Genomic DNA, 12,394 nt, shown 5'->3' on the forward strand with positions numbered 1-12,394 from the left:
GCCTCCTGATCACCTGCGAACGACAACCATACATCTTGAAAGTGCAGAAAAGAGAAGCTCCAGCTTTTCAACCCCGCCTACGCATCTTTATTCCAAAACCATCAGCTTGAACAAATAGTCCATGACTGACAGACAGGATGAAGTCTGATTTCCAAGGGCACTCCAGTGGGAGCTCTCTGGTGCCTGATAAAAGGTGAGCTGAGCTGGTAGCACGTTGACGCTTCTAGCACAATCTGCCTCTGTCTTTCAACCTCACAGGAACTTCACTTTCAGATCTGTATTCTTTTGCCAACAGGCTCAAACATTTGGGGAGGTGGGGAGGGAGGGTACATGGAATCACATACACACACAGCATGAATTCAGAGGCATTGTTTTACTAGGAAAGAGTTATTGGCAAAAGTGCCCCATGTAAAAAATAGGAGAGGAAATGAGAGAGAGGAATGTCAAAGATGCCTTGTGTTCATTTTCATGAGCTCATAAAGTAATTGGAGGCAGACAGATAAAGGTATACAGGAACATCTGAGGAGTCATTGCTTTCCAACACACCAGTAACAGCCAGGGACTCAGAACCTGGAGAGAATCAGACAAACATTTTTAAATGACAAATGAGTCACTAATGATAATCAGACCTAAAAGAAATTTATTTCCTCTTAAAAGAAACCCAAAAGCTGCTTTTCAATTATGTGAGATCAAAACAAGACAAAAAGTCCAGAAGATACCATTGAAAACCACCTGAATCTATGTCCCTAACTCACTGCTACATAGGGAGGGGATCTTAAGATTGCATTTCTATGTCACTTTTTCATTTCCTGACCACTGCTGGGTTGCAATACATCTAACTACATTTAAATTGCCTACCAAGCAAAGTAAAACAGAGGTACCTCAACAGGGGAACCAACTGGACATGTATCTATAAAATATTCGGTATAAATGCTCTGACAATGCAGAATTCTCATGAGGTATCTAGCATTCCATCAATCCCCCTGGATTTGCTGGTTTTGCCTGGAAGGAAAAACGTGCATGTATGAACAGGGATGTCTGTTCAGAGACACTAAAATAGGTTTATAATACACCATGCTGTTTTCTTCAGCACAAAAATAAGCCCTAAAGAATGCATGTCAGGTAATTTTTTCTGAGAAAAACTGGCAATAACTCTGAGCATTTCAAATGCCAGTCAGACAGCTTTTCAAATGGTTAAAAGGTGCATGAAGGTTGAAAAGCTCACAAGTCTTGCCAAGGTTAATAAGACTTTGCAGAATTTGTTAAACTAAAGTTTCCATTAAATTTTCACCACAACAACCATGCCACTTGACATCTGCCTAAATTTGTGCAGACCTTTGTGATAATCTGACAACAAGTAAATAATCAAGCAGATCATCAGAACAGAAACTTAGAATCACTGAAGAGGCCCACTCAAAGACTATGCCTTTATGAGGTTGTATCTTGTCAGGCTTTTCTAGCTCTTGATTCCAGCAGCAACACTTGGGTTGGCACACTGTGTCAGAGAGCTAGTATTTTTGAATTACAGCTGAGAAGAGAAGCAAAAATTAGAAACAAAAATTATGCTGGTTTAAATTTTTCATAAGGCAGCTAGCATCATCATAAAAGTGCCCGAATTTTACTGCAAACCGACCTCCTCCTCATTCTCTCCCAAAACTCTTATCTTCTTGTCTTTAACTGACAATTCAGAAAACAGTCAGAGTGCTGCTTCTTTCTGCCTTGTATCCTCTGCCACGCTTTGCACATGTGCTTATCCAGTAACAGCCATCACTAGTGAAATGGGATTACGTTCCACTGGTTAAGCGCATGAGCACAGCCCTGGGTGGGGCTGTTGGAGGATCAGCTCTTAATAAGGTGTCCAATTTATAATCCAGCAGCGTGAAGAGCAACTGGCTCTCAAGAATGAATAGCTCCTCTGTGTTACCATCTCCTGAGGCTGGATGCCGAGCCAGATCGCCTCATCCTTTCTTCTCTCTCTCTCTCTCTCTCTTTCAGATGCTGTTACTATGCTCACTAACTTTTTGGTGTTTCCCAGACTGGAGATATAACGAGGAAGGAAGACAAGAAGTATCCACCCGTGTCTGGTCACACACTGTTTGAACGAACCCTCTGCTAGCTAAATAGGATATAAACCCTTCGTATTTACTTATTACAAGAAGGTTGCGTCTCAGCCTAGGATCCTGCTCTCGGGGACAACCTTAGTGCCAAGAGATGCCTTTAAAAGGGATGTTCTGCGCAACAGCCCCCGGTCCGCGGGACTCCAGGCACCGCACGCAGCGTGCAGCCGAGGGGAGCAGAGAGGCCCAGGCTGGTGCTCTCCCCGCTTTTGCCCCAAACCTCCCAAACCTCCCCGCTGAAGCGGTGCCCGGCGGGGCGGGGCGTGCGCAGGCGGCGGGCGCGGCCCCGCCCCCGCGGCGGCGCGCACGGCGCAGCGCCCTCTGGCGGCGCGCAGGGGCCGCGCGGGGCAGCACCTGCCGCGCCGGGACCCCGGGGCTGGCCCGTGGTTACCCTAGGCCGGGTTTTAACGTAGCGTCCTTCACTTACCGTGCAGGGTCGGGAGAGGCCCGACCTTCTGCTGCAAAAAGACCCCGCAGGGAGGCGGTTGGCACACCGGTTCTGCAAAGGCTGGTGGTGGCACAGTCAAGCATCTCCCTCTCTCTCTTCTCCAAAGCGGTTCTCTGGCCAAGGATTCACCCTGCCACACGAGGCTTGTCATTGAGCCTCCCATACCTCCAGGAGACACAGTATTTCCTTTCCATGGCGATGATCTAATCCAGCCTCTCACAAAGCGCACATCTGCAGCATGCTGTGTTCACAGGAAGGACTTCTCAGGAACAACTGCTCCTTGGTACCTACCGACCTCCTTTTATTCTGTCTCTGAGCTGGCACTGCATGGTGTAGAATGACTCTTTCCTGCCTGCAGCACTTAAACAAAAAAACCCTTCAAATACTTTCTGAAAGTACCACCTGAAAACTTTCCATCATTCCGTGCTTCCCCCCTTGCCAAAGTGAAGTGAAAGGTGATACGACCAGCCAGTCAATCAATCTCTGTCAGGGGCATCTGGCTCCCGTAGGCTTTTTTATAGCAGGAGTCTGTTTCTAGGACCATTGGCTCTTCTGCAGCGGGATGCTGTTTTCCGGATCTGATTTAAGCTGAACTCCAAAAGACCACAGAGAAAGAAGAAGCAGGGAGTGTGCACTCAACTTCCCGGAAAAGACACCCAAGCTGTTCTTATAGCCTTCTGCAACCTCACTCCATCCTCCCCAGCTTTCCAGCAATTGCCAGCACTATGGGCTCAGAGGGCATGGGAAGCAGCCTGCAGCTGGCCCGGGGAGCCTGCCTGGTTTGAGCAGTGTTTTCAATTAATAGCCTGCTCAGCAGCCACACTATGGTCTGAGAGAAATGCTAAGTGTTACTAGCAGTTTCTTGGTCCAAACTGTTTGGGAGAGCCACTGTTCTGTCCTCAACCTCACAGGGTCTTTGCATCTGGGAGGGATGCCTGGGATGGAGAACACAAAAGGACAAGCTGGACTGGAGTATCCATTATGCCATTGAAAAAAAATGAAAATAAGATGTCAACAACTTCTATGAGCCTAATTGTTTCTTCTCAAACAGATTGTTAGCTTATGTGAATCAGGGTAGCTCTACTGAGTAAACCAAAGAATGGAAGGGGGAGGGGGGATAGTCTTGGTATCAGAAAGGCACAATATGGGTCTTAATCCACATTGATTGCTGGCTACTGAGTAACATTAACTTATTGCCACAACCCTTCCCACCACCAACAGATAGTGGCACTAAGAGACATGAAGAGACACAGAGTGGCAAATAGTGAGACTGCATAGTTTCTGCAAACACCACCATGCAAGGCCACCTGAAGGACTGGACCTTCACTCCCTCTCTCTGCAACTCCTGCTCTTACCCTGCTGCTCAGCTCTACCATTAAACCAAAACACAGAAAACTTAGCTGATTAAAAACCAGAAATGGTTATTTTCAGAGCCAGATTGCTTCCCTGATGTGTTCCACCCTACAGTCACATGTACTCTGGACCAGGTGTAAAGAAATACAAGTGGTTCTTTCAGCATCAGTGCCAGCTTGAAGAGTTCATCAAACTGCAGCCTGGTGAAACACTGGGAAATCCCACAGAAAGCAAAAGAGGGGAAGCTGTACTTTAATTTGTACAAAACACAGACAAAGATCAGGCAGTGAGTGAGTGATGCAAATGCACCTAGTCAGATTTCTCCACTGGACCTTCAAGAGAAAAAGAGGTAAAACATCAAGCACAAAGGGCATCCTGACTTCTCCAAACACAAAATCAGGACAAGCTAAATCCTGTCCAATTGCACAACATTAAAGAGTGATTCTGTGCTCTTACCTTCTGCTAAGGGAACAGCAATGTTCTGACCTGCAGTGATTTATGTGTAGCAAATTAATGCCATAAACAAGTGAGAGGAACCAAAATCTCATGCCCTAATCCTTCAAAGCAAAACCAAATTCTTTATAGGCAGCACGATTGCTGACGAAGGAGGTAATGTTTATCCTTATTTGAATCCAATAAAAACATCCAAACAAGAGAAATAATGCTCAAAGAGCTCTTCTCCGTTACATGTGCAAATAATGTTTAAAAAAAAAATAATAATTACTTCACATGCTTTACAAATACTAATTAATTTAGCCTGATGTCTCCCCAGCTGGACAGGTGTTACTACCTCCAGTGAACATATGAGCAAGCTGAGTAAGACAGATTTGGCCCTGTTTTTTTAAGTAGCATCTAATTTTCAGTGCAATTCTGTGTACAGGCAGCTTCTGTTAATTTTGGCTAGAGCTGTACGTGATTAATACATGTGCAAGACAGATTCTGGGTATCTCAAGCTACAGGGCTAAAATTAAAGACCATGCTTGAAAATGTGATCTTAAAGGACTTGCCCTTGGCTGGGCAAGACAAGGAATCTGTTGCAGGATCAGGAAAATAAGCCAAGTTTTCAGATTCCTTGGGGCTTGTCTCCACAAGAAATGCAGGGAAGCAACGCAAAATTGCAGCATGCCAGAAACATTCTCCTCAAGTGGACCCTTCAGTGTTCACTGCTTTCGAAGAGCAAATTTTAACACCACCATAAATTCATCCTTTCCCCCCCAAACACAGAGAGACTCACTTCTCCCTTAGCACTGAATACTGTAGCTTGTTGCCACTTTCTAAACTGAAAGGTGATGGTGAAAAGAGAAGGATGTGGTGACTCCAGGGTAGCAATAAGAAAGCCAAGGGTAAAGTTTCACTTTGATTTCAGCAGAAAGCTTCCCCATAAAGATGTTTTGGTTTGCAATCAGCGATGAAGTACTTACCTGCATTTCAAAGAGGAGTGAGCTTCCTTCCACTTAGCATACTCAAGATCATGTCTACTGATTTTAAGAAGAGACACGGATGATCTGAATAGTTGCCCCCATTAGCTGGAGCACGGTGCCAGCCCAAAGGAGGAGCTGTGTGGTTTCATGCTAGAAATAAGCAGCATTTCTCTCTGCAATAAATCCTCTAGAGATAATCTAACAATGTCTACAAAGGAGACTGGGCTACAGATGCACATCCTCCCAAGCTGAGATGCTGGTGGAAAAGTCTATTGTCTCAGCCTGTGGCTTCAGGTCTGGTTTGCTCAACTGTGTTTAAATCCTTCTCACACATTTTCAGTCTGAATGAGGTAGGTTAGAGGTGACTTCAGTATTATAAGCTACCACCCAATGCAAGACAGGAAGGGGTCAACCCACACCTTATTCCCTGGATCTGAAGCAGCAGGAACCTCTGATACCAGGGAAGAGCTGGAGACAGAAATTTCTTCCACAGCCTACATGAACTGTTTGGACTGAAGCAGAGCCCTTTGGTGTAGCTCCCCCTCATCCCTCACACGCACACACAGAGACTTACACCTGCTGTCCCACGACACCAAGCTAAGTGTTTGTGTAGCTAAGATCTAAAGATTTTTTTTTAAGGATCTTTGGGCTAAAAAAAACCCACCATGCACTCTCCCTGAAAAGCATGTATTTTCTTTTGAGTGGATCATTTCACAGAACTAGTTTAAAGGGCAGTTAGACAAACAGCTGTATCAGCACAGCCGATGAAGCAGTAACCTGGGGCAGCAGAGAAGGAGCCGACCAGAGCAGCCACCTCGCTCAGTTGAAAACTAGAGCAGGATGTCTGACTGTGGCCCAGCTCTCCCAATACTTTCCAAAGTGTTTGTTTTGGTTAGAATTGGGTTTGTGGTGTTCTTGATTTTTTTTCCTTATGTTTCCTAAGGAAATTCAGTTTATGCGATTGCTCTGTCCCTCAGTTTTCCTGTAATCTGTTTCAATTCTGCTGTGCACTCTCAGTCAAATCTGAAAGAATTCGAAACCACCATGACCCTCTAAATCAGTCACTGTCTGGGTAGAAGCCCAAACTTGTGTCCTCTGCGAGCAGAAAAGCAGGCAGAACTCAGCTGCTAGCCACTGCTGCTGGTTAGCTGACACACAGCTCTGGCCTATGCCTTCAGAGGGGCAGAGAGGGAGCTGAAGTGGTGAACTTGATGTTCATCATGCAAGGCCAGGCTTTGTCACTGTGATTGCTCATGCACAGACTGCCTAAATCCAGACCTCGAAACTTATGGCATGCAGACTTCAGTGTGCACTTGTGCTTTAAAATATAGCGTCCTGTCAGAAGTTCCTACTATAAGTCATTAAAATGTAGTTAGTACTTTTAAATCCATTCAGTGATTTCTGTATCAGGCTATTGTAAGAATAATTGTCTTAACTACACAAGTAGTACAGATATTCTTAGTGAAAGAGGTGATACTTTCTTCTGTGCAGGGGCTCAGTTGTACCACTTGTGCAATATGATGCCTGATACTGTATTTATATTGCTAAAATGCATTTTCTGAGGGGAAGCTCAACACAGAGATGAATTGCATCTAACATGAGAGGAAAAAAAATAACTTGTCATCCAGATAGGTTATTTGCTGATCTATAAATCCAAGAGAACAACAATGCATACTGTATTCCTGCCTGTTCCCACACACTCCTTCTTGTCATCGCAAGAGGTCTTTAGTACCCTGAAATATAGCTTGACAATAAAAATTAATTGAAAGTGCGCTAGAATCATTAACTTTCAGAGCTTCATAGTTTGCCCATCCTTAAATAATGCTGGTTATAAAATCCTGTTTGCGCTACAATTTCTTGGCTCTCTGCCATGTAGCATGTACAGAAATCAGCAATATGTGCAGCGGGACTTAGCTGGCTGTAATATGAATGCACATAATAGACTTTCTTCTTTAGCTCAGCAGCAAAACATTGACTCAGATCTTGAGACCAGTTATAGTCCCAGCGGTGTTTACTCTGTGTAATTAGCAGTATCAAGTGTGTTGTCTTTTGGGTAGCCTGATTGTTTCCATATGCACGTGTACCTTCTGTGAACGCAGACAGGGCAAGAGGCAGACAGCATTCAGAGTGCATGCATTACGGGAAGCACATATGTTTTAAATACATTATCTCTACAATTAAGAAGAGTTTAGAAACTGGTCATATAAATCTTAGAAAACGTGGCCAGCAGAGAAAGAAAAAGACTTTCTTTCCAAGCAAGAATTTTGCCTGGGTAACTACTGGTACCCAGGTCCCCAAGATGGTGCAGACATCTCCCTGCTTGCTGGTGAGAGAGCAGCACGAATCAGTAGCTCACGCATTGCTCCAGGAGCAAGAAGGCTGTTGACGCTGTGCTGGGGCCTGGAGGAAGATCGGGCTGGCATTCGAGGTGGGGCGTGCCTGGGAATGCTGCACAACATTCATCTTAGGGGCAGGTACTTGCTGAAATTCCAATTACTGAGAGAGATGGCTGAAGCAGAGTGAGGCCTTGCCTTTGCCTCGCAAAGAGGTGCAGTTTTTTTACCTTAGGCTAATGCTTCTGACCTGTCCCAAGGTAAAAAAGCACTGGAACCAAGCAACTTCAGCCTCACTGCAAGGCAAACCAGGCAAGGTCAACTCCAAAGGTGGGGGGCCACTGCTGGACTCGTCTACTTCACCACATCACCAGCAGTTACATCAGGGTTGAAAAATAAAAAACATTAAAAAAATCCTTGAGAGCAGAAAAGAAAGGCCCTAATGTCTGTTTTGAAATAAAGAGTACAAAAAAGGGTTTGTTCGGGGTTATTTATCTCTTGTTCTCCCGCTCCTTTCCACGCCCCAACATTGCCACAATCTGGCAGGCTCTCTCACCCCCAACCTCAAGCCTTTGCTCTGTGGCTGGCAGCATGGCTGGAGGCTGCAGGGAAGTGGGGAGAGACAAGGAGAGCCATTTCCACTGCGGCTTGGCTCTTCCTGCTCCCCGCTGTCCTCGGGATCCTCCACACACCTCTCATAACAGCAGGGCCCCTCTTCACCTCACCCTTCATGACATTGCACCTTCAGGCACACCTTGCTGATTGGGAAAGGCTCTCCCTGGATATTACCTCGCACACCTATTTTTATGGCCGCAGTAGATGCCTGAATACATGTCATCATAACTAACTGTCTTGGGCTGCTCTCTGGCTCCTGCCCTCGGTGCGCTCCCTTGTGCCATCCCAGCATCCCAAGGCAGCCTCCTCATCACGCTTTTCTGCACCTCCCAAAACCTCCTACCTACACGCCTGTTTGATCACTTTGCTAACAATATTTCAGTATCTGTTTTGTAGCAAACCACTCTTTATCCATAACTTAAACTCACCAAAGGAGAGTGCCTGACCAGGCACAACTTCTTTGTTGTCCTCTTTGCTACTGCAGATATGGTAAAGATTTAACCTTAAAACTTGCCTTGCAGTAGAGAAAACACACCCTTGCAAAGCACCTTTAAATTTGGGCAAGCACAGCTAGGGTCACTGGCTGTATGAACTTGCATCACATAATTTCACCTTCCTTTCTCTTCTTCCTCTAGGAAATATCACAAAAAGCTCCCCAAACAAGCTCTTTAATTCATAGATCTTCACTTTAAAGTACTGCAAAGCAATATTTTATGCAAAAAATCCACACAATACATTCTTCTCTACGTGTCTTCTTGAAAATATCTTGCAGTTTGTGATTTGGATAGAATTCTGCAAGCCTAGTAAGAAATAAAAAGCTTTTACAGAAGAAGGCATATGTTGTTCATGGGCATTCATTCATTAAACAGCCTAGCAGTTTGTTTCAATTGTGTCTTCTGACATTAGGATTGAGGATGCCACTATTTTAATAATAATCTATCAAACAGTATTGCAAATAGTCACTGCTCTTCAGTTTCTTGAAAAGCTCTGAAGAGGTGAAAAATGCATTTGCAGCATAGCTTCTGTTTTATCTCTACCACAAGATTTGGTTATCTCAGTGAAAAATACGTCACTCAAAATTAGTTTAGTAGTTTTTACACTTTGTAGTTTTGACACTGTTGTCATTCTGCATTTATTATTTTCTCGGTGGTTTCTGACTTTTTTTTTTCTAATTTTTCTTTTCTCATTTCCACTTAAACGTCTGCCATGGACAAACGCACTTCACAGCATGCGGTTGCTGTCACGGTCATAACAGATGCAGGGAAGCCCAGTGTAATCACTCAACCTAAAAAACATTATTGGCAGTGAAATAATCTGTGTGCAGTCTCATGTCCTCACAAACCCTGCTGCAGGTATGTAACTCTTCCCTAGTGCATGGCAACCTGAGGAAAGTTTAAAGATGCTTGAGGTACTGCTACCAGTTTAGTACTGAAGCATACAGGACAGCGCATGCTGTATTAAAGCTTCCATAAATACTAAATATGTTTTATGGCCCTTTTATGTGTAAAACATTAGGTTAGTTGAGAAGTACAAATGATTAAATTTAATAATTAAAAATACAAATGTACTGCATACTTAGTAGCTAGACCTTTGCTACATGCACATTTACATACAGAGAGAGAGTATCTAGAAAACCCCCGTTTCCGCTGTGACGGCAATAATATACTGCTTATGTGTCATGTTATTTTGAGTCATTATTAATCTATTACTCAACTAGTTTAGTAAATGTGGTACAATATCTAGGGTGACATTGAAGATTCAGGCCCCACACTCCGCAGATGTAAACATATGTGTAACATGCGCTGAAATGCTTACAGGAATGGAGCACAAATATGTATCAAGCCCAAACTTGAAAACAGGTGGTTTTATGTTATACAAGGACAAAGAACAGCAAACAGTTTTTTAAGCAGCCAGTTTTTGAGTTCGGAAATTAAACAGCTCTTTTTATTCTCTTTTCCACCACTCAAAAAATGTGGGACAAGAGCACTTCCTTGGCATGAACCAGGGAGCCCTTGCAGGGTGGGCTTTGCAGCAAGGCTGGAGCAGGTCATAGCTGGTATTTTGGAATAACAGAACTGAAAAAAATAAATTAAAAAAAAAAAAAGCCTTCAATAACATCTCTTGTGGCAACCATGGTGGGCTGGTGCATGTCCTAGCAGCAGGGCTCTCGTGTCCCTGGGAGGTGTTTCCCCTGCTCGTTCCCTTGGGCCCAACACATCTGCCTCCTCAGGAAGCTGCCCCCCTTCCAGGTCCTGCTGAGGAGGGAGCTCTGAAACCTGCCACCTGCTCAGGGACCCGGGAGTGCTGGGGGCCACCCTCCTCTCTCCTTGCCTCAGGCACGGCCCTGTTCTCTGAAGGGAGCCAGGTAAGGCGGAGACCGGGAGCTGGTGGTGGCAGCCCCCCTCTTGGTCCTTGTGAGCCCCAGCCACACCTCCAAATGCTGGTACCCCCAGGGTAGCACCTGCCCCCGGATTGTCTACACCCCCTTCCCAAGCATCAGGGGCCTCCCACGGCCCGGAGAGGCCTCGGCTGCCCGTCGGCACAAGGCTGGGGATAAGTGGGCAGCCCCCGTGTCGAGGCGAGGTGGGGCGCGGGGGTGAATGTCTGCCCCCAGAGCGGGGCGAAAGGCCTCTCGGCTGCCCTCGGGGGAAGGGAGTGTCCCTCGCAGGGGAACAGACGGAGCGCCCTAGTCTTAGTCACCGACCTGCCCGCCACGTCGGGAGGAGGTTTTGCAAGTATCTGGGGAAAGGGACGGGCCCCGGGAGCGTGAGAGTGGGAGAGGAATGGTGGGGTTACATAAAGGAGGGTGGGCGAGAAGGGGAGCGGGACAGTCAGGTGTGCGCGCCCAGGCTAATCCGTAGGCAAGGGGACGGCGGAAGGGGCGCTGGGAGAGGAAACTAAACACAGCCCAAATGTAGCTGTCCGGCTGGGAAGCACAGGGAAGGGGGACAGCCTCACGCTACAGCTGGTGTGGGTGCATGCATCCATGCGGGTGCGTGAAAGAGCTGGACAAAGGACAAGGAGCACCGTAGCTGCACAGGCGAAAGGGTAGCGAGAGGGAAGACCTCCTTTTCAGGTCTGCAGTTCCCCCTCCCGTTCCCCGCGTGCTGCTGGGGAAACCTGCGCTTTTGCTGCTTGCTAGGAGACAGCACACAGCTCGGTGGGTGCGGGTGTGTGAGGCTTGCTAAATGGAGGCTCTTGCTGCCCTGCTGGTTGCTGCTGGGCTCGGGGAGGGAGGAGGAGAGGGAGGAGGAGGAGGGAGGGATGTGAAAGTGGGTCAGGAATGTAACTAGACTCTGCCCCCCTTGTTGCAGGCGCAGGCGGCGCTGCCTTAGCGATGGAAAGCAGGCATTTCACTGTTGATGTTCCCCAGTCCTGCCGGCTGACGGTTACTAGGGGATCCTGAAGGATGTGTTTCCCTGTGACCCTTTGAGAAGAAAAACTTAGTTGCCGCAGTAACCAAGTTTGGCTTGGATGCAATGATGCAGTAAATAGCATAGGTGAGCCTTGCTAAATGGAGGAGGAGGAAGCTGAAACTTTATAGGCTGGATAACTTGCAGTCAGGTCAGGAAACATTTTTAAAAAGTCCCAGCAAAATGTATTAGTTAAGTACACGACTTTTACATTTCCTTATGCAATAAAACTCTCAGAATTTATCCCCTATGTATTGTAAACTAATAAGAAAACAAGAGATAGAAATAAACTGACTTAGTGATGTAGCATGAGGTTACAGAGCTCACCCACAACTCTGCAGTAGCCCTGTGCAGCCCTTTTCAATGCAAATAGTTTTTGTTTGGTGGCCTGAATTTTAGAAAGTTAAGGGGTGTGAAAGAAAGTGAACGCTGAGTCAAAAACTGAAGTTTGCATCCATCTTCTTTTCAGCATTGTTACTGTAGGCTAACAATTTTCAATATTGTTACTTAGATTAAAAGAGAGAACTCATCAACGCTGCTCCTATAGGATATCTGTAAACTAAATACTTTCAAAGTGGAAAGCAAACTAAAATAACAAGCAAAAACTTTTAACTTGAGGCCCAGTTATGCATTATTTCTGCCTATTCCCTTCAGTTGTTATCATCTGATTTCTATCATCCTCTAATAGAAAAAT

General features: G+C 45.7%; 1 long non-coding RNA gene across 1 annotated transcript; it reads right to left on the reverse strand.

Moving 5' to 3' along the window:
• Window positions 1-292: 292 nt before the first annotated feature.
• Window positions 293-2,813, reverse strand: LOC108494209. The gene is made up of 3 exons (XR_001873772.1): window positions 2,731-2,813; window positions 882-1,002; window positions 293-570 (listed from the first exon to the last, which is right to left on the reverse strand). It is a non-coding gene; the product is annotated as an uncharacterized LOC108494209 (long non-coding RNA).
• Window positions 2,814-12,394: the final 9,581 nt, after the last annotated feature.

Source organism: Lepidothrix coronata, unplaced genomic scaffold, assembly GCF_001604755.1.
Source record: "Lepidothrix coronata isolate B3197 unplaced genomic scaffold, Lepidothrix_coronata-1.0 Scaffold23, whole genome shotgun sequence".
Classification (NCBI taxonomy): domain Eukaryota; kingdom Metazoa; phylum Chordata; class Aves; order Passeriformes; family Pipridae; genus Lepidothrix; species Lepidothrix coronata.